Raw genomic sequence first — 19,830 nt, 5'->3', positions numbered from 1 at the left:
GGGCTAGCTAAGGCGTACCTTAGGGGTGACTTAGGTGTAGCAAAAAGGGAGTTCAGGCCTTGACAAGTAGCTTGTCTTGCCAAGTCAGCGTGGCAGTAAACTGTGCACGCAGGCCCTGCAGTGGCAGGCCTGAGACAGGTTTGAAAGGCTCCTTCGGTGGGTTGCGCCTTCTGTGCTGCAGGCCCACTGGTAGCATTTCATGTAGAGGCCCTGGGTATATCCTATACTACTACTTTACAAGGGACTTATATGTAAATTAAATAAGCCAAACAGGTGTAAAACAATTACACCTAGTTGTAGGGGACAGAGCACATGCACTTCAGCACTGATTAACAGTGGTAAAGGGCCCATAGTCCTAACACCAACAAAAAGAGGGTCAGAAAAATAGGAGGAGAAAGGCAAAAAGTTTGGGGATAACCCAGCAGAAAGGGCCATTTCCAATATCATCTTCTCGGCTAGTGTGAGGTAAAGTGTTGTAAAACTTAATAGCACCAACAATAAGTTGGTGTTTTTTGGGTATGAGCAAGGTATTACAAGCACCTTGAAGCTATGGAGCCTCCTAGTCCCATTTTCTGCATCTTTGGGTGTTTGTGGCATCAGTGAAAATCATAGGAGTGTAAGATAACAAAAGGGGCATGGCTTGGCTGAAAGTTTCACCTGTCAAACCTGCTCACTTTGAACTTCAACAGTTTCAAGCAGGTTCTACCCATATTGCTGCTATCCTCCGAAAAGCAACAGTAGCAGCTTAGGTGAACTCTAAACTTTACTAGTCCTCCCTTTGACCTTTGAGTGCATGGACAGTACAGCTCCACGTTATATACCAGATAAGGAGATTCTAGATGTTACATTATGAAAGCAAGCAGCTTAGGATTGATACCTTGGAGATCCCATAAGGGTAATTACATCACAAAGGGCGGCACAAACCTCCTGCAAGCCTGGCCAGAGAGCACCAAACCCTGTTCCGCGCCCAGAGATTAGGTGGACAGAGAAATATAGTCCCCAACTCTTCCATTGTTTTCCCAGCATCAATATGACTCAAAATAGACAAACTGAGGTGTTGTGTAGCTCCGATTGCTGTGTACAGAGCGTAGTACCAAAAAGTGTTCATGAATGGATCCTTGGGTTGGTTGCACAACTACCTGGGGCATAGGTCTGGACCGCGGCCATCTTCAACAAGAACTATGGACTTGGACTAGAGACTGGGAAGTCCACCTCATTTGGCAACCAAGGGATAGATTTAGAGGAAGTGTGCTCATTAGCTGCTCTTTTATAGGCCTGGTGACCCACTCTTTATTTTGGTTTTACTGCTGACACTGCCTCCCAATTAGGGGGAAATGTGGACGTCTCAGTGCTTAATTTGAGGCAATAGGTGTCACCTGCATTCATTTCTGGATCAGACATTTGCTGAGAGCAGGAGAGGGAAAACAGACCAGCATTTGCAATGCAATTGGGTCTCGTATTTGTTCGATTTAGAGCTGTTAACTTTATAAATTCCTAACTGGACTTTTCCTGCCACTTAAATTGAAAATGAAAAGTAAAACAGTTGACATAAGCGAGCTGATTTAAAACGCCATGGCCGCCATGAGCATGAGAGTGAAGGAGAGACACAAAAGGAAAAAAGAAGTTTGCTTGCAGTCAAAGGTATCGGCAATCGTGCAGTTGTCCATGTAACAGGGTTGATGTCCAAGGCAGTAACCAAACTGCCCCAGGGAGGGGCAAAGATAAAGCATTTACCAATGATAAACGATTTTTGAAAGGCAAGCCCAAGAACGAGTGATAGTGATGGGCGTGGTTAAAAGCCCACAGATAGATTACAACACGTCAGAGCGCTTGTGCGCTCGACCTAAAAAAGGGGAAAGAAGGAAGGAGAGAGAGATGGAAAAACTGTCATAAATGGAGAAAGGATGGACCTGCATCAGTGAGATAAAGGGGATGAGGGTTTCTGGTACTGGATTGAAGAGAGATCAAAAAGGTTATTGTGTGGAAAAAAATAGGGAGGGCTAGGACAAAAAAATTGACTAGAGTGAACTATGAATCTACTAGTTGTCTGAGGAATTCCCTCTATTGAGGATGAAAGTCTTCACCTACCCACCTGGTGGCATGCCTCATCATAGGGCTCCTTCTCACAACCAAAGATGTGGACTACAGCTCTGCCAAGCAGTGGAGCTTTTAGGATGTTTTATGTAAGGAAACACTAAGGCACAGGATTTATGTGGGTGTGGTGTTCATGATTAAAATAAAAAGGGTGAAATAATGCCTAATAGACAGGCACAGAGGTGGAAAATCGCTGTTAAAAATACCTTTTAGGTGGACTAAATATTCTTTATTATTGTTCCCTAATAGGTATATGAAAAAAAACAGGAGGATAAGTCACCGTAATAAAGAGGTCAACATGTTTCAGCCCTGTAATATGCCCTGCTGTAAAGGTGAAAGTGGGCTTTCCTCAGGACCGACACAAAGTTTTTTTTCTTTCTAATTCTGTACCAATGATGCCCAAGTGGGCATAAATAGAGGAAAGGTGGTACTCGACTACTAGACTAACCTTCAGATGCTCTTGTCATCCAATACAGGATTCCTATAGACTGAACAGGCCACAATATGCCTCAATATGCCACAATAAAGCTGCTTGCCTGCAGAATATCAAAGTAAGGTCTACTAACTGTATATGGTCCCCTCTTGCTTAATCACCAGTCCCAGGCATTTTAAGGATTTTTAGTAGCCCCAATACTTCTCTGCTGAACTCTTAAAGATGAGCTAACTGAGTCTATCCTTTAACCGCAAAGAATTCATAGAGTTGCATCACCATTTGTTTACTCTATCGTGATGTGAGGATGAATAACCAATCACTGCATTTACTAGCTGTAACTGCTGTGAGATGCATTACAATGCACTATTACAGTAGACAATAAGGAAATAAGACTACAACAGCATGTGTAGACACATTGGGGCTACTAATATTCTCTATATGAAGGGGTATGAAACAATCGCTAGCACAGTAAGGTTCCCAAATAATAACATTAACATAAAGAACATTTCTCTGGATAGCCCCAGGACATGGTTTAGCAATTAGGAGGGCCTGTTTAACACACGGTGTGAACCTACATCTCCTCAGGTTTCTCTGTAACCAGGTTGATGAGTACTCACCACACACAATATGGCTCCTATCTCGATACAAGAGAGTGAGTAAGCAACAATCACTAGATAGTGTAGAATATCTACGGCTTGACACAGTAAGGCTCCCTAATAATATCACTAATACAAAGGATATTTCTCTGGGCATCCCCCAGGACACTATTTATGAATTACAAGTGCTTGTCTAATACGAGGCAAGAAAACTACATTCTCCACGATTCTCTGCAGCACGGCTGACTCATGCATGCTCGCGTATTAAGGCACTTGGGGCCAGATGTAGCAAAGGGTTTTACCCATTCTGTGTCTATGGGACAATGTGTTCGTACATATGGCCCTAAGGGACCAGACGTCCGAGCAGGGAGCCAACATAGGAATGACTGGGCCCACATTGCCGATTTATTGCAAGCAGGACAGAGCAGTGCATTAATGGGTGCAAATGAGGCACGATACCCTTGCCGTGGTAAGAAGATAGAAAAACAACTTAATAGAGGTGAAACAGGAAACCATTGGCCCCTTGAAAGGATAAAGCCTTTTCTACTGTTTTTATCATCAGAGTGTGACTATCGGGGCGTGCCCTCGGGCCTGCCCCTTTAAGGGGTATTACTGAATATTGCCTAGGGTAAGAATATGACAGGTTACATGTTTGCAGTGTTTTGCCTTAGTTTGCAATGAGTCACTCGGTGTGCTCTCTGAGTGTTTGTAATGACGCATGCCATCACATTTGTATCAGGTTGCAGGCCAGTATGCAGTATTTCTTGTCTGCCCAGTACCTGTGCTATCGTGTACCAAAGCTTGTATTGTATGTTTTATGTCTGATGCACTAATCATTGTTTAATCCCTTTTTCTCCTTGCGACAGGCATTAATATGTGCTCAAACGGCAAGCAAGAAAGCCTGCATCACCTTGTCTTTGATGAATGCTGTACATCCTGGTTTGTCTTAGGAGACCAGACTGGTAAGATTAAGGTAACAGGGCACAGAGACATATGGACATGGGTGTACTAACATCATTCCTGACAAAAGCCCCAGACTTTCATTGGCCACTCAAAGTGGGCTGACCTATGCTGACGTAGAACAAGGTGCAAGGACATTATTTCCCCTTCAAACCACCAACACCACCAATTAACTAAATATACCAGGGGCACCCAAAACTAAAGGAAAATCTGAGGAGCCTAATAAGTAATTTTATTTTGAAATGGCTAGAACCCCATCAGTGAGATTAGAAGTGCCCCTGGAATATGACCGAGGCCACCCTGATTTAAGGGACCAGGACGAGACCTAATGATGAAGCATGACACTAATCAGGTGCATGGTGGTCACACAAAAGAAATTGGGGTGCAGCCTATAAAGTTACTAATAAAAATCTGGACACTCAGACCTGATTATTGCCACATCAAGGGCTATTTCCCTTGAAATCATTCCTCAGCCTTTTCTCACTCCTCCTCCAAGGGCCCAACTGCTCACTCTCCGGTCTACTGGCTTGGAGTACACACCAACTTGGGACCAAGTGCACAGTTATTACTTGTTTCCTTAATTACTAACCACAGCTCTCCTTCCAAAGACAGTGAATAAAGTGTTTAGTTAGGTGTCCGGTTCATGATGCTTATAAGACTTTTTATTTCCCGGAGTGACCAGGCCATTGTGCAAGTGGCGGCCAGGCCATGGTCCATCCTCCTGCCCCGAAACATAGGCCAGGCACAATCGTATCAAATATTCACTCCAAATCACCCCTCCTATTTTAAACCCCCTAACATCCATTTACATCAATTCACCCACCCCTAAACCCTGAAATCAAACTTTACCTACATTTCCCAACTCCTAAACCACAAAATCACCCCTACTTCTTAAATCTTTTAAATGGCATTAAAATGTTATGTGAAAACAAATGCGTAATAAAGTACCGCATGCTAAAGGATGAATGGTAAAGGTAAAAACCCAATACCAATTTGTATTGCAAGCGTGCAATGTGGACCTAGTACTATCTGCGTAGTACTCACCTGCACAGTAAAGTCTGAGTGGTAAGTGACATACTGCGTAATGTCGGCAGAGTAAAGGCTACACTCCACAGGGAACATTTCAACCACCCCTGGGCTACGGGCAAAAGTTTTTAAGGAACACCTCAATGAGAAAATTATGAGCAAAAAAATCTCCGACTGTCAGTATACTGTCAAGAAGACGAGAAGTGATCACTGCATAAAAGAATACAAGGAGCAGGAAACACCTGGGCAGAAGCAGATCATATAGAGGCAAAACCTAGGCTATTAATATGTGAGATCTTTAGAAGGAAAGAAGCAGATGACGGTCACTGTGCTGCAGTAAATGAATGTCCTGAGCCAGGGGTTCCCAACCTGTGGTCCGGGGACCCCTGGGGGTCCATGAAGCCTTCTCAGGGGGTCCGCGACTGCTTAGAAAATTAACAAATATTGACAAATTAGGTCCCCAGCTTCCAGTAATGACTCAGGCGGGGGTCCCCAGATTCCAATGATGATTCAGTGGGGGTCCCTGGGTTCAAAATTAATGTTAAAATGGGGGTCCACATAAATCAAAAGGCTGGGAACCACTGTCCTGAGCAGTTCCTAAACGCTCCATACGAACACCAACATTGTTCAACTTACATCTCGACTCCCTGTTTGATCTTAAAGGGTCCTGACATTACTGTTAACCAAACTATCATGCTGATGATACCCAACTTGTACTACGACTTTGCATTTGTCGCATGAAACTCCAGCAATGGATGTAGGATAACGTCTTAAGTTTAAAATTTAAAAACAATTCTTTTGATCCCACCCCCCCAACATCAAAATAGGTTTGACCCAACACTCGAAGATCCTCACTGTTGGCGTTTTTTCACCTTCAGTGACCCCATCCGCTAAATCTATTTGTTCAACTTGTAGTTTCACTCATTAAAAAAAAATCAAACACTTATTAACTCTTTTCTGACCCCACCTCCCCAACTGGAAACTGCAGCCCATTTCTTCATCGCTTCACGACTGGACTTAAGCAGTGTCATCTTGGTTAGAATATGCATGTTTGTGTTGCTGTCTGTAGAGAACACATTTCGCTTGAATGCGAGAGTGCTGAATAACAGGCACAGCCTCTCGGAAGATGCAATCACTGAGGAAAGGTTAACGGTAAATTGTTTTACCAGGAGTACTGCTCCTTGAAGAGGGTTGCCTTCATCAATTTCCTGAATTGTAGGAGAGCCAATGCTGATCTGATATTGATAAGGATATTGTTCCAGAAGCAGGAAACATGAAGATAGAAGGCCTGCTTTCTGATTTTATTTCATTCTTGAAAAGTTTTCTTTCCAGTCTAGAGATAGGAAGGGTCTTAGTCTGGCATTGTCTGGTTTGTTTGCCAGGTAAGCAGGAGTCTTTGTGTTTATGGCTATATAAGCAATGAAACTGTTCTTGAAGATGATCAAGCTAGTTTGGATCTTTTAATGTGGAAGTGATGTGACTGAATTTCTTAAAGCCCTTGATGAGCTGTAACACTGCACACAGGAAACCCCTCAGGGGTGATACAGTGGGATCGGAGAGAAAGCACAGCAGTGCATTGCCTTTGTCCAGATGGTAAGGCCTGTATGGTTATTCTGAAGTTGTTGTCTAGCAGAAATAACTTACGTTTCTTCAAGACGGATTACTGAAACCAAGCTGTCGTGGTCTTCATGGTGATGGAATGACAGGTCTGTGTTGAGCGTGAGTCCTAGAGCTTCTGCATGGTCTGTTAATTAAGGTGTGAAGCCTGCTGTGTTTAAGTTGGAGCACCCAGCTTAGATCTGTAGCCCTGAAGTACTCCACAGGAGACAGTGAGTGCCTGATTGTGTGGAACCTATTAGTAGGAGCTATAGCCAGATGGTGAGCTAGGACGTAAACAATTTCAAGACAATGCCTAAAAACCTGACACATTTTCAGGCTGTTGATCAGAGCTCAATTGTTAACAACGCTGAAGCCTGCAAAAAGGTCCAGGAGTACCAGGAGGCAGGGGTTGTTCCTGTTAATGCTGGAATGTCCAGTCCCTGTAGCATGATGGCGATTGCTTTCTCAATGATTTTCAGAGTGAATGGATGGTGAGCAGTAGGGCAGAAATTGGGGAGGTCAGCAAGGTGCAGGGGCGATTTCTGAAACAGAATGGATCTGACTTGTCTTCAGGGCAACTGGAAATGTTCCTTGGGTTTTGCAGGTGTTTGGAATTTGGAGTAAGTGTGTGAGGGCTTCACCTTGGAGCAATCTGATGACGGCAGAAGCAAGGGTGTTGTCTTCGAAGGAGGCTGCCCAGAGAGAGTTGAGGGTATTGCAGAGGTACATGTGCAGGAGGTTGATTTGGTTGTAACGTGAAAGGAGGTGGCTAGAAGTGAGGGGCTGTGGAAGTGGTACTGATGCTGGATCTGGTTTTGTATTTCTTCTTGTGTTTGTTGACTAAAGCAGAGATTGTGGGTTCTGGGAAGGGACTGCTGCAGTGTTTGACATCCTTGACTAGTGCTTTGCTTCTGTTGTTTGCCTCACTGACGCTGGTATTTTAGTAAGAGATTTTAGCTGAGGGATTGACTACTAGAGTGCAGTGGCTGTGCTTCTTTTCCCAACCCAACACTCTTTCCTCACCCTTATTTCTTCTTTCCTTCTACTGCACTTCTTTGCCATCTCTTTATCATGTTCTCCATTGACAATGATGTAATTATATGCATACACCCCCAACCTAATATCACTGTTCATTTCTCCCAGCCCCTTTACACCTGCTACCTCCCTCCAATTGTACTACCTATACCTCACAACCATGACAACTTGCTCTCTCTTTTCTGTATTGTCTTCACATCTTCATTCCTGTTTCTTTGCCAGTGCTTCCCTCATATAATCTTGACACTTTAGAGGTTTGGTCTTAACCAAGACCTTTTGGTTTCACATAAAATATATATTTTGTACACTTACTTCAAGGGGCGTACATCCAACCCTCTTCATCCATTGGTCTTTCAACTGTCACTCACATGTCCCTTCCACTCACCACAGCACGGGGCAATGAATCAGCCCACTTCAGCCATTGGTTCCTTCCTCTGTGATTGATGATGCTTTGCAAACGCCCAATGTGATCATCCACAGAGAACATTGCCAAGGACTTCTGGGCCATTGTGTGGTTTCATTTAATTTTTTCCAGATGAACTGTGGACCACTTACCTTGTGTGCACTGCTTGTGGCCACTATGTTTGTAAGTGAGCTTTAAACCCATTCCACACATGACCATCTTTAAAGGGGTTCCCAACTGAGTCGTAGATGGTAGACCATACATGCACGTGCCAGGATGGACATCTTTAAATGTTTTTGACAAATCCAATAGGCAGGCAGCCAGTGCCAGAGCTATTGGCTCTGCCAATGCTTGTTCTTTTATTGCTACTTCTGCTTTCAACACTATCACTAACTCCCCATCAGATAATTTGCCACTAACAAGGGGTCTTTCTGCTTCCTGTTCCAGGGCAAAATTGTGAAGAGTATTCTCACCACACTCACCCAAATTCTCAGGCGTCCAATTTTGAGATGTTTACTACTCTTTTTGAACGCTGTACAGCAAATTTTGCTTTATATCTAGATTTGCACTTTAGGTCCGAGAGATGGACATTGTTTGTCAAGTCAAGCGGGCTTACATTTGTAGGGCTCCAAAAACGTTAACGCTATCTAGTACAGCAGGGGCCACATCCTGATATGGTGATAAAAGCTTGAAAACTGACAGACTCATTCTGAAGGTCCAAGGCAGATCAGTCCACCACCTCAATTCCCAGTAGGTGTCCCGGGATCTTATAAGGCGTGTCCTCAAAGAACGAACAACAGACTAGTAGTAATGCGATGTTGAGTTTGTTTTCTGAAAGCCAAGGTTTTATAAACCGTGCAATTCAATACACAGCAGGATTCACTGAACTGGTTAACCTGATCTTCTCAAACACAATGAACCATCTTAAGCCATCTGAAGCATTTTCACTTTCTGGTAGAGTTTAATCATAGTGCCACCCAAACTGGGTTTATTAGCCAGGCATGCGGGGTTGGGTGTGCAAGAGTCTGGTTCCTGCCAATGTGCTGTTACTGATACTTTTTTTCCTTTTCAGGGATCCTGCAGTGAAACGGGCAGTGTTCTGTGCCTGCATCCTTTGATGCATTCTAGCGCAACAACAGATGAAAATGTTCGATCAAGTCCACAAGTTTCCGCTGAGAAGGCTAGGGTCAGGTCTATATCGCTTGCAGCCTGGGCCATGCAGTCTTCAGAATGGACCGTGCCAGGGCTTCTTACTTAAAACCAAAGTAAGGTCCTCTAGCTAGTACCCTGGTGCCTGTGTCCCCTCCCAAGCCCAATGAGTAAACAGCATTCCCCTAGTTTTCGACCTCCTTTGACTTTTTTCCCGCTTTGTGGGTAAACGTTTCAGATGGTGAGAGGAAACATGAAGGCTCAAAAGTCCCTGCAGGTACATGTATTGATCAATGAAAGCAGCAGTCTGCCTCCAGGCCTGAGCACTGGTTACATTACAGCAGGGACAGGGTCACTCCGCATGAGACATGAGTATTAAGCTAAAATGCACTTACCGCAAGCAGCAGAGCTTTCCTTGGTCAGCAGAGCTATCCCTGTTCACCCAACTGATCCTGCACTCAGTACATACAGGAAAGCTAGCTTACACCTGTCAAAGGCAACAGGGTAACCCTTTCAGTTGTAAATCCGAAGCCCTACCCCTCAGCTGCATCACTCAAAAGTTATTCTTCACTGCTGACAGGTCTCAGAGCAAGTCCTTGCCCAGCTCACTGAAGCCTCACTTCGTGCAGGGATCACATCTACCCCCTCACTTGTCACATACTTTTGGGTTCCACCTCACTAGTCAGATGGTAGGTTTGTCTAGCTTTATTAAATCACCCCTCAACTGTCTGCCTCTTCACTGGTCTGTCTTCCATCAGTTTACATTTATCCATCGCCAGGAAACCTGAGAATCAGGGCATCATGGATGGCGGCTCTTCGGGTTGAGGAACAAGGAACTTTCAGTAAAGGGAACCTCAAAAACAACAGTGAGAATCACAAAGCAACAGGACAGGTAAACGCTGAGACAAAGGGACTTTCACATAGAGTCGTTGGGTCAGGAAAAGACAGAGACACCGGACTGAAGATCGTAGTTAGATGACAACCATGGCATTGATTTGTCCGAATTATAGGGAGGTAGGGAAAACAAAAGCCCACTGCATCATAGGTCCTTTAGAACTTAATCTGATCACCCCAGATGAGAAACGGAAGAGTCACAAAGACTGCTATGAGGACTCCACCACAAACCTCTGAGGTCGCTTAGAATAGCATAAAACATTGTCACTACATAAAAACATTGTCACAGCAGACACCGGGGTTATGTGGAGAGCCGTAAGGCCAGAAATTGTCCCTTAGCACTCTTCAAGCACAACCTGAACGTTTTGATAACTAAGCTCACCATCCCCATCATCAGTAAACCGAGTTTCATTACGTTGAGTATTAGTTACACCAGTTATTTGGAGTATTTGAAACCACAGAAGTTTGCTACAAGGCCATATAAAGAGGCATTGACAAAGGCAATATGTCTGGCTTTAATGTGCCAAACGATGTAAAAAGAGGCATTTACAAACTCTGTGTACGTGTGTTGCATGAATGTGCAGTCCTAAGTGATTTTAGAGCGGGGACAGTGAGGCCTTCCGAAGACATACTCATGAGATACATGTATCACAGACGGGACTTCATCCCACAAGGCATCACAGAGGTACTGATGAAAGCTGTTCCTATCACGGAATCGTTCTTGCAACAGTAGTGATGGGTGGTGAACTGGGGTTATAAGCCGAAAAACGAATCTAGTATCGCTATTGTAGAGCAAAAACACAGATGAGAACTTCTGAGTTACAGAATATGTTCAGACTGAAGAAGTTTCCTTCATCAAAGGTTCCAGGGCATGAATGATATTGCTGGAGAAACACTCAACAGTATGCAATGATGGTCTTTGTAGACTATATATGGTACCGTGATGTCAACGAATAGAGCGGCATGATCGGTCTGGCTCTGCCTGGAAGACTAGTGATTTTGTTGTTCTGATTGTAAATATGACAGCAAATACCAGTCTGCCGTGCAGTGCAGGAGCCATCCCTTGGACACCGCAACGAGGACCTGTCAGGCTTCATGACTACTTGCAACACCTGCAATTCCTGGTAGGAATAATTCATGTGCACCCGAAACAGGCACGAAGGTGAGTGTTCACGCGTGAGGTTACTACATGTTGGCATGTCATGGGAGCACCATGTTTCACTCCTGGCGGGTTATTTTTAGATTTGCAGAGTGAGTGAAACCCCATGAACTAGTGTTTCTCCCTGACTACCAAACTTGTGTGGTTGTCCTGCCTCAGTTAGAGGTGAGGTATCCAAGGGGAAAGCTCTGTCCTGATGGTCGACCTGCCAAAGAGCCATCAGGTTCATGACGGTCGCACCGAAGAGTTTAGGCAGGGTGCCTGTCATCCATTTCCCTGCTATTCAGCCACTGGGGTTCTAGGGATGGAAATCGCTCAGTGGCCCTCAAGGGGACGTTGTGGCCTTACTGACTTCAGAAGTAGGGAGCTCGGTTTGAGTCTCTGGGTCACCTCAACATCCTGGGATTCTGGTCAAATCACATTATCTCCCCATGCCTAAAAACAAAAAAATGAATGCAACCTTGAGTAATGTATATGGTGCTCCAATATCTTCAGGTACAGTTTGTGCTATATAAAACTGGGGAAAAAAATAAGGAAAGGAAGAAAACTCTTAACCAATGTTTTTTTTTGCTTCTCAAAAACAAACTCCTGCGTTGGGTGTAAAACAAAAAAATGTTTCTGGACGGGTGATATAACCACGACAGTTGCTCAGAAAATTACTCTGAAGATCTGCCACACCAGCAGTAATTCAGAAGCCAGTGTGTTTCCTCCAAGGCAGGTGGATATATCTTTGGGCTTACCAGGAGGGGAGAGGACAGCAGGATAACACAAGGCAGCAGGTGCGGCCCGTCCTTTAGGGCGGAGGGGCCACGGCCCCCCACCTTTTGCCCCTCATGAAGTGTCTGTCAGGCTGAACAAAGGTCAGCCTGACAGACACTCTCCATGTTCAGCTCAGGCAGCCAGGAGCAGACATGCGTGATTTGCGCACACTCCTGGCTGCCTGAGCTGAACTTTGCTGGGCTGAGGAGATCACAGCTCCTATGGGCGTGACCTCCTCGGCTCAGCAAAGGTGCCTCGAGGCCCTCCCCTGGGTGACGAGGAAAGCATCACCCATTGACTTCGACCTGGGTGCTCCAGGTTTAAGCCCTGAAGCGCCCAGGGCGAGTGTCAGTCTCACTGACCCCATCCCACTCTGTGACGAGGCTGCGACTGCTGCCTTCCCTCAATGAGGGAAGGCAACAGTCACAACCCTCCTGGGACCTCGAGGCTTTTTAGAAGCAACAAATGTCTTGCTATCCCTTAGAAGGATGCTTCATGCACCTGCATTGTAACTTACAAAATAGCGAACCTATATTCAGTGGTAGTGCTCTAGCTTGAAGTATTCATTGTTTTGATACACCTGGTTAGTGCCATTGCCTGAAATGCATCTTTCATTTGGAAATAATTTGGTGTTAACAGCACATGGAGTGCAGAAACTGAGCATGAAGTGTGATTACCAATTGTGTCGCTAATCATACAAATTGGACTTAACTAGCACATCAACAGGTAAACCTTGTTAGGCCATTTGCTAAGGTGGCACTGTCGTGCCAGCTGCTGGTTCTGGGGTTCTTCAATACAACTGCCAGTTCAAATGTTCTTTGGTTCACACTTCTTTTCTTCCAGATATACGAGTCAATAGGAGTCTGGTGAGGGGCTCAATGTGGGTAAAGGTGTCAACCGTGAATAGCCGTTTGTGGTGAACGTGTTAGATGTCACTTCCACTTTGGTATTTTAGTCATTTGAAGTCCGTACCAGCACAGAACCTATACCCAAGCATGTATCACATACAAGAATATTATTATCAAAAGAGGTTTTAATAATAAAAATACTTTCTAGAACTGTGCAGCAACAGTCCACTGTGAAAAATTCCTACAACTTAAAATCTTAAATCAGTAGAATTTAACCTAATGTTTTATACATAGCATGGTGTATATGTTTAGTTAGAATCCTTGAGTGGGGCAAAAGGATCATGAAATATGATGTCTTGGGGGAATGTTCAGTAGAAGCAAACATATTTATTTATAGACAATGGTAGACTGGTTTCTAACAGCGGGGATGTGTAGAAATAAAACAAATTTAAAATTACAATTCTGGATAAACATGATTAATGGTCACTGTTCCTCTACTTAACCTAAGCCAAACACCTTAACAATTGGAAGAAAAAAAAGACCTAACCTTGATACCCTCTCTGCCCTCCTAGGACCTTGGTTATTCCTCCAAATCTTACTCCATCTTCAGCAGTGAACACACAGTGAAATGTTACTATTCGGAGGAGGCACATGAGAGGTCAGCCTTTAGGTACTGCAGAGCAGCTGAGCAGCTTCCTGCCTCAACCAGACACTTTCTGACCTAGTTTAGCATCACTGATAGTATACCAAGATTTACAAAGCAGAGTCACTATCTGATCCTTCTGCCACCTCAAAAGCCTACTTCCCTCCGCCATCCTTCCTGCCACCCACTGATTTTTGGTATCTTATCACAGCTTAAAAAGTTATACAAATCAGCAATGTAACATCTTAAAACCGAGGCAACAACTGAAGTCCCTTCGTTCTACAAGTATATGTTAAGTTTCTTTACTTTGAATCATTAATGTGTTTCTCTTCCTCCTTGTATCTCTCGGAGTATCTCTCTTATCGACTTAAAATTTCCCTTGGCCTTTCTCACTTTCTCTGGGTCTCTGTTTTAGGCTTCTTTCAGTCTCTCTCGATCTCTTCTTTCAGTGCCTCTTTCTCCAGATCACTCTCTTAAGTCCCCCATGCTAGCATGTGCATAGTAACAGTGTAGAGAACAAGAGTGATTCCGGAGACTTTAAACATCAATACGCAATTTCTGCTACCCTTCCCTCTATCATCCTTCACCTAACAGACCCTAATTCTCTGCCATAAAGTGCATCATCCTCTTGTCCCAGAGAAGCAAGCCCTTTCGCATCCCTCCGAGTCCCTCCTCTGCTCCTCATCCTACAACCACGTAGCACTTCCTCTTCCCTTCTCCATCTTCACTTAGTGATTGGCACAACTCATACTTTCTCTTTCAGATCTACCAAAGAGATTTCCCTCCTCCTCCGCTTAGCCACGCTCATCATTTTGCTGCCCACATCCTTTACCCTTACACGCTTTCCATCTTTCACTACAGTTCCTTCTACTAGTCTCTCTTCTGACCTTCCTCCAACCTTATTCTCCAGTGGAAAATATTTTTGCTCTCAACGTCAATCTCCAGTCTGCCTTCCCCAAAGTCCTCTACCACACTGCAATGCAAGGCCTACTGCCCAAAATCCTGGTAAAGGGGATCTCTTGGATGAGTGCAAGTAGTATTTACGTAAAACACAGATCGTACAAAGTCAGAAACTTGGCCATCCAACTGGAGGGAATGTTTGTCGCTAGATGGTCACTATGTTTCCTGCTACCAGTCCTTTCACAGCTGCATGGCTTTTTGACTAGTGGGAATCATGGGCCAGAGGTTGTCAGTGGTCTGGCTACCTCTCTGGCAATGCTGTTTCAAAAGCATAAGAATTGGAATGTTCTTAAAGAGGGAAGGGCACACATTTGATTGCCGTGATTTCCAAACGTTTTATGCATAGCCACCCTTTAGTTAAAAACATCTTGGTACTCCCCGCCCTCTCATGATGTAACCTGCTAACATATTTAACAATGATCACTGATTACTTATGTGATTAGATGTTTCACAATAGAAATGTAGGGCACTTGATTGGACTAAAATCAAAGACAGGAGAACAAACATTATATTCTCTGGTAACTTATCCTACTTCACCCTCCAAACATGTAAAAGTCTGAGACGTCACAGCATTTCCAAAAGCACCGGCCAGGACAGGGTGCAGACTCCTGCAACATCAATGGAACCTTTTATTAACTTCACAAACATATAAAGTTGCTTGCTACTGCAGGTTTTGCAGAAAGCAAAAGTGATCGGTAGGATGCTTGAATTATATCAGTCGCTTGAATTATATCAGTCACTTGTAATTACTTGGGACCATGTTCCAGTCTATTGGTTTTGTCTTTTGCCCACCATGTCATAACAGACAGGTACACGAAATATGCATGTCAGCCTTTGTCCTGCTGAAATAGGAATACCCTAAGCAAAACCAGCAGGCCAGGAACCCTAGGAATTGGAACACAAGACACCCTAAACCAGTTTCAGACCATTTCAGCCTTGGCAGTTGGCTAGAGCTTCAGCACTAAAAGCACACTGAACAGAGAACTCAGGTCTGGGCACACCCATCGAGTATCACACAGAAGAAAGCAAAAAAGTAGTGGTCGGAATGCTCAAAATAATCTCAGCCACTGGTAAATACTTAGAGACCCATTCTAGTTCATTGTTTTTTTTTGCCCACCCTGTGACCTCAGACTGGAATCAGCAATCTGCAAATCAGCCCTGGTCCTGCCCCAATTTTGCATTGTTGCAAATGACACGTGCTAAACTTAACTAAGCCATATTCATGTCAGAAAAATAAAAGTTTGAGACACCCCTACTGGCATTCAACATGTATGCAGGATGTGTGTAGACGTCTGCAGATGGCACAAAAATGGTGCATACAACTACTGATATGCAGTTGCCTGTAATGTGCATTAAGAATGGAGCATTCTGTTTTTACCTGATGTTGAAAAGCAAAATATCCTTTGCGCACTTTGTCTCTTTATGTTTAATTAGTGTTCCATAATATCGATGTTTTCACAGAACCAAGAAAACCTGAGGCAAGAGGCTATTAAAATGTATGTTACACTTTAATATATGAGGCTAAATTCATAAACTTTTGTGGAAGGAAAAGTTGTTCTGGAAAAAAGTGCCTATCTTTTAAGTGCCTTTTGATGAATACTCCTTCTAGCTTTTTGGTTAGAGTGAAAGTGTTGCTGGGTACTGAAGCTGTTATTCGTTGGTGGGTGTGGGATGCAATAATTGCAGCTTTGACCCATTTCATCCCTTCATTTTAAAGTCACAACTCTTTATTGTAGAAGGAAACACTCATGTTATATAATGATTACATGGATGTGTTTTTCAATTGTCATAGAAAAAAGACACACACAGGACTGTCAGGGCTGCAACTGTCCTCGCAGGAATACCTTGTTAATGCCGCAGAAGGTGAGGCTAGCAAGTCCATCCCAGGGAACCTTACTGGGGTGCGGGGGGGTGTTCTAAAGCCCTCTCAGCCCAACAGTAGTTGCGCGCCTGCTTCCTGACTACCCCCCTTTTTTGGTACACATGCACAACATCCCGCGGTCCCTCTGGCTGGGCTGGTGCTGTGTTTTAGTCCTTACTACAATAAAAATGTGCGCGTATATCTCTCATACAACCTCACTCGTCAAACCGCCAGGCGATGCGTCCCATCAAAATGATAACCACACGCTGTGGTCATCACACCAGGCATGAAAACACTTCGCATATAGGCTCCACATAACAAAAACACGAAACCATTCAAACCACGCGCCCTACAGGGTACAGCTTCCTATCCACGTGGGAAAGCGCTTCAACGCCCCTCATACCGGTAGGAAGCTCTTTACAAATGCTACAATACAACAGGCTGGCAGATGCCACCAGGGTCTAAACGACACACTTCCTCTTTCCTTTTTAGACATCAATGGAATCTGGTACACCAGCCCAGTTCAGTCAAACCCAGAGAACCAAGGCCACAACTCTCAGAGTGCATAAACTATTTAGTGCAAACCAAACTATGGGCCAGATGTAGCAATATTGCAAATTGCGAGTTGCAATTTGCGAGTCCGAGCGACTCACAAATTGCAACTCGCAATTTGCAATGCAGAACGGTGTCTCAGACACCGTCTGCGAGTCGCTATGGGGTCGCAAAGACCCACCTCATTAATATTAATGAGGTGGGTCACAAATTGCGGCCCCATAGCGACTATGGGCACTCGCAAACATGGAGGCCTGCTGTAGTCAGCAGACCTCCATGTTTGTGACTGCTTTTAAATAAAGCAGTTTTTTTTATTTTTTAAGTGTAGCCTGTTTTCCTTAAAGGAAAACGAGCTGCACTTAAAAAAAAATCCGAAACCTTTAGTTTCGGAATTGTTTCAGGGCAGGTAGTGGTCCCTTGGACCACTACCTGCCCTGAAAAAATATTTTGTGGTCCATTCACAAAGGGGAAGGGGTCCCATGGGGACCCCTTCCAATTTGCTAGTGGGTTACCATCCACTTGAAGTGGATGGTAACTGCGACTCCATTTGCGAATTGCATACCACTGCGAATCGCAAATAGGAAGGGAACACCCCTTCCTATTTGCGATTCGGAAATGCATTTTGCGAGTCGGTCCCAATTTTTGCCGTTTGCGAGTCGCAAATTGTTTCCTACATCTGGCCATATGAGGTTCAAGTGACGCACAAGCATGTGGTCACCCTGCTCTCGCTACAGTGACACGGTGGAGGTTTTCAGCTAACTGGAGGATCCACTGTAGGCACCAGCACAACAGCAGCCTGGAAGAGAAAAGAAGCAGCTTTATAAAACATAACTCGATTCAACAATCACCCTTTAAGTTCAAAAACCCCATTCCCAATGGCCGTGGTTATCCCAGTACAAATCACTGAAAAGAAGACAAAGGGTCCGGACCCTAGCGCATGTAACAAGGGAATATTATAAAGCATTCCACAGCCCTAAGACTCGATGCTAAAGGAGGTGTTTGGCGGGTGCTTTTTGTGAGGCGCTGTAACACCAACAATTACTGAGGTGGACAGGGCGTCTTTGTCCAAGCAATGTAAGGACAGGCCATGCTGGTCCTCAAGGAGATCTATAGCTCTGTTAAAGGCGGCTGCAAAATTTTACATGAAATCTTTGGGAGACTGACTGACTTCTCTTACCACCCTCATAAAGGATGATCAGTAGGGATTTTTGGAGCTGGCGTAAATGTTTGACGCCGTGCACAGGCCGACTCACCTTTAGGCAGAAAAGAGAAAGAGAGTGGCGTTGGAAGTATTAGATGTCAAGAAAGATCAAAGTGGTGAGCTGGTCCTTCTCCAGGGCAGCCTTAGAGAGGTTAGGTTTATGGGTAGATTTTCTAGAGGTGTTTGTAGTGAGTTACGAAGCATCTCCGGCTCGAGAGTAGCCGATAAAGTATACGCTTGACCATTCAGGTTTAAGAGACAAGCACAGCGGGGCTGCCTGATGTTGACACTTCTGTCTGTCTTGTCCATAGAATAGTTGCCAATAAGGATTCCGACTGGATCCTCTATTTAAAGCGATAACATTGGGAGGGGTAAAGTATTGAAAAAAAAAATCCTTACTCACAGACGATGTGGTGCTTGCTGTAGAAGGCCCAGGGATGTCATCTATGCCGAAAGAGGTGCAAACATTTGTGAGACTGTTGGCCTACAAGGTCAACACCGATAAATAGGAATTGTTGCTTTTTAATGTCTTGAATTTTGAAGTAATAATTACACTACACAGCACTCCCCACTAGAGGGGAAGGGAAAAGATACCTAACCACCAAAAACTGGAGACGGCCATTATGGGAAGGTACTATCCCTTGTAAGAGGGGCTTGAACAGATAGAGGAATCCCTGGGTCGTCCCTAAGCAGAACTGTCGCTATCAAGATAAGTGCCGATCCTATACTTCTGCATTTATTGCATGTGCTACCAACCCACACCAAAAGGGAGTTAATGCAGGGTATCAGGAAGGATCTATTGCACTGTGTATGTAGGGAAAAAACTATTACATGTTTCGGCCAGGTGCTGAAAGCCACAAAGGATCTGGGGTCCCTGGAGGTTAGAGATTACTATTAAGAAGCACAGTCAGGGATCACAGAAACGGTCACAAGATGAATCACTGTGCACATATGGATCACACAGTGGTATGGGGAGTGCTATGGGACCTGATAAAGCTTTCTAGGAAAAAGAGATCCCAAAATGCCCATCATAGTTAGACAACCAGCATCCTATTAGACACACCAGACTTGTGGCAACTGCAGGTCTGTTTACAGCATTCAGATCTGAATTTGCTCCAATACATTATAACCTGGAATTCACACCAGCTCAGAATGGGATGGTATTCCAGAGATTCTAATGCATGATGACAGATGTGTACCAAAAGACGAAACTTTTATCCTTTGAAAAATGTAAAAGCCCCTTTGAGATGCCAGAGCTAGGTTTTTATATTTATTACCAACTAAGGCACTGGATTTTTGAAGCTGAAATTCAAGGCGGTGGTTACGATGGTAATCCCCATTGTGAAATCTCTATCAACATTTATTGGGACAAAGAAATTGGTGCTTGCCCTCTGAGTAACTGCACCTATGGAGGGCCCGTAACGCAATATACAATTTAAGAGGTGGGCGGAAATTAAGAGTGTTGATCTCAGAATGGGATTGAAGAGACTGCTGGGGTGAGGGGGGACATATTTAAATGCAACAAAGCAGTCATACAAAAGGAATAGTTTGGAAAAATAATTACAAAATGGTATTTAACACTGGACAAATAAAATGAGATATATCCAAGTAGTATTGAAACATGGTGGAGGAACTGTGGGAGTAGAGGATGCCCTATG

Source organism: Pleurodeles waltl, chromosome 12 (genome assembly GCF_031143425.1).
Source record: "Pleurodeles waltl isolate 20211129_DDA chromosome 12, aPleWal1.hap1.20221129, whole genome shotgun sequence".
NCBI classification, from domain to species: Eukaryota; Metazoa; Chordata; class Amphibia; order Caudata; family Salamandridae; genus Pleurodeles; species Pleurodeles waltl.
The sequence above is the reverse complement of the archived record's forward strand: the minus strand, read 5'-3'. Positions refer to the sequence as shown.